Source organism: Rattus norvegicus, chromosome 6, assembly GCF_036323735.1.
Source record: "Rattus norvegicus strain BN/NHsdMcwi chromosome 6, GRCr8, whole genome shotgun sequence".
In the NCBI taxonomy this organism is placed as follows: domain Eukaryota; kingdom Metazoa; phylum Chordata; class Mammalia; order Rodentia; family Muridae; genus Rattus; species Rattus norvegicus.
Genome location: NC_086024.1, coordinates 12040926 through 12044457, shown reverse-complemented (window position 1 = coordinate 12044457; position 3532 = coordinate 12040926).

Below are 3532 nucleotides of genomic sequence, written 5' to 3'. Positions count from 1 at the left end.
CACTGAGCCAGCTCTGCCAGCTCACGGCCCCATGTTTTTCCTTCAAGTTGAGAAACACAGAACCCTCTCAAGAGCAGCTCTAAGTTCCTCCAAGTCCAGAGGGTTTTTCTGTTCCTGTCTCTGTTTTTCCCCCACTATGTGACTCTCTTTCCCTTTTGTTAACACTCCACCACTGCTGTGCTATTTGAGTCGAACTCCCTTTGCCCTGATATCCAGAGTTTCTGCGTCTCCTGGAGTCTGTGTCCAATCATGGATTTCAGTGTGCTTTCCTGCCTCTCTGTGAAGCTTGTTCCTGCGTATTTCCATGCTGAAGTGTGGGGAGATTGAAACGCTCACTTCTATCTACCTTGCTGACTCTCAGGCTGTTCTCCTTAGCCCCATCCTCCGCCTCTGTCAGATGTCATGTGCTGAGCAGCCTGGCTTCATGAACCTTTCCTCCATAACACTGTCTCTCCTCAGGCCCACAGCAATGGACTGGAACCTCCCAAACCATGAGTGCAAATGAACAAATTAAAGTTGTTTTTCTCAAATATTTTGTCACTAGCAAGATAAGGAAGAGACATGGTTATTTTAGTTCTGTGGCCTGCCAGCTTGATTTGGAGGCAGTACCAACCCATACAAACAAGGCCCTGGTTTCTGGGTGGGAGTAAAAGAAAGATAGGTACACAGTTGCTAACAGAAGCCCATTCAGGGCCTAGCAAAATTCTGATAACCCAGATTTTCCAAGTTTCTTTTCATACCCCATGTCTTAGTTAGGGTTACTATTGCTGTGATTAAACTCCAGAACCAAAGCAATTTGGGTAGGAAAGGGACTATCTGGCCTACCCTTCCACATCACTGTCTATCATTGAAGGAAGTCAGGACAGGAACTCAAACAGGGTGGGAACCTAGAAGCAGGAGCTGATGCAGAGGCCATGGAGGAGTGCTGCTTATTGGCTTGTTTCCATGGCTTGCTCAGCCTGTTTTCTTATGGAACCCAAGACCACCAACCAGCCCAGGAGTGACCCCATCTACCATGGGCTGAGTCTTCCCAATCAATCACTAAGTAATTAAATGTCCTTTAGGCTTGCCTACAGCCTGATCTTATAGAGAGGCATTTTTCTCAATTGAGGCTCCCTCCTCTCAAATGACTTTTACTTGTATCTGTTTGACATAAAACTATTCAATACACCCTGTCTACCAGGAAGGGGCCTGTGATTCTGCATCCAAACACGAGTGTCTATACAAATCCAGATTTTTCCAGAAAGTGACAGGAAAAGATGTGGAAAACTATCTTCAGTCCAGCATAAATGAAAATGAATGGCAACCAAGACTGAATACCAAATTGGCAAGAAAGGCACAATTTGTTACTGTCTCGCAAGAGGCAAGTTCTCAAAAGTCTATCAACTCCCCAGTACGGAAATTGTCATGAGCTGACTTGGTGGAATGCTGTATGCCATGTGTAAACCACGACTGTTTAGTGACAGAAGCCAAGGACAAAAGAGGACATAGTACATGATTCCATTTATAGCTTGTGTAAAAATGTAAGTTAATTTGTGCTCTTACAGCCAAGATGGTGTGAACCCTAGGGTAGTGAGTGACTTACAAAGACAGCGAGGACACCTCTGCCTGCCTGTTACTATGTTTATTGTGCACTGCAGAAACTTGTGCTTTTCAGGGTGTAGTCAATTCTTCAATACCAAGTTAAAACTATAAGAAACTTACAAATGAGGTCTAATTTACATGTTAATTTGTTCTTGTCTAGCTACGGTGTGTAACAACGCTTGCTCAGGTGACCTTAATATTAATTAAATATAAACTTAATCTTTCAGATCTACACGTATGGGAATGAAGATCCAGAAAAATTAAACAACACACTGTCTCACGGTTGTCGGGAAACGGAACTGAGAACACTTGAAGTGTGCAACCTTCAAATCTCTTGCCAGTAACTGGCTGTTTCGCTAGGCAGATTCACCAAGCTTTTGGTTTGTCTCAAGAGCAGTGGTTCTCAACCTTCCTAATGCTGTAACCCTTTAATATAGTTTCTCATGTGGTGGCCTCCAACCATAAAAATACTTTGAGGTTACTTCATAACTGTAATTTTGCTACTGCTATGAATCTAATATAAATATCGGATATGTAGGACATGAGACATTCAACTCATGTGAAAGGGTCTAGACCCACAAGGTCAAACAAAGGGTCTAGACCCACAGGTTTAGAACTATTGTTCTGGAGCAAAGCTGCACTAGGTAATGAGGCTTGGCTCTGAGTGGTCCAGGACTGGACACGTGGCGGAGTCTTAATGATGTTCCTCTTTTACAGGGAATTGGCATGGGTGGAGATGTTTAGGACATTAGCGGGCCTGCTGCAGACACTGCCCATCCTTAGACAGGGTGACCAGGCGACAGTTACCACCTTTCCAAAGCGTCTGTCTCCCACCACTATATCAAAGCCAGTTAGGATAGGATGAAAGACATCAAAGTTAGGTTCCTGACTTGGGTCCACATTCCTTGCTGACCATTTTTTGGGCAAGTAGGGAGCAGAAAAGTAGAGATAAAATGTGGCTAGAGACCGATTGTGTAAAGTTCTCAGCAACCGATGTCCAATATTGTGCGCGTGCGTGCGTGCGTGCGTGCGTGCGTGTGTTTGTGTGTGTGTGTGTTGCCTCTGTGCTCCCAGCTTACATTCTTGTCGGCCCTTTATGTCATCTGAGTCAGTCTGACCTAGGAGAGTGTTTGTACTGGTTCCTGCTTAGATCCAAGGCAACCCTGTCTGAGCTCCCCTGCACTTGGAAGGCTCTAGATCTGGAAACCAGCAGCGTCCATTTACCCACAGGAATTCCGGAGGTTTTTTCCAGAAGCTTCCCCATCAACCTTATATCACACATCATGGCAGCGATGCGACACCTAATGGCCAAGAGAGAAACTCCAGCCTGCGCCCCTCTCAACAGGGGGCTTAGGGAATACCCGGAGGAGGCTGTTTCTTTCCTTCCAAACTCAGGCTCCTTGTACTGGGCTTGCAGAGCCCATGCCCTGGTGCTGCCAAATCCACTCAGCTCAGCCCTTAATCACACCCTGTCCTGGGGTGCGCTCAGTTTCATGTGTAATCACTTTAAACCACTTTACCCAATAAGACCAAGGTTTCCAGGTGGGCCTTCAATCTGGCCTGCTTCTTTTTCAGACGGAGAAACAGACGCCAAGGGCCGAGGGAACTGCCCAGCCACTTAAAGAGAGATTTGGATCGGAGCCCAGATCTCCTGAACATTCCAGCCGTTTCTTTGTATCTCATACAGTGGGGGTCGGGCACGCGGCAGGTCCTCCACAGATGCTACGTGGATGATAGCTTCCTTGCCACATAAGTGAATTTCTAGTAGTGATCTGACCCACCACCCACGTCTACATCTGTCCGGATTTCTGACCATTCCAGTGGCGCTCTCCCTACAGGGTGCCACCATCTTTCCCTCTTACAAAGCATGCAGCATAGACTCAGGAAAGACAAAAGGGTCCCTCCCAGAATCAGATTAGCTCGATCATAGAGGAGCTGTGAGGATCCT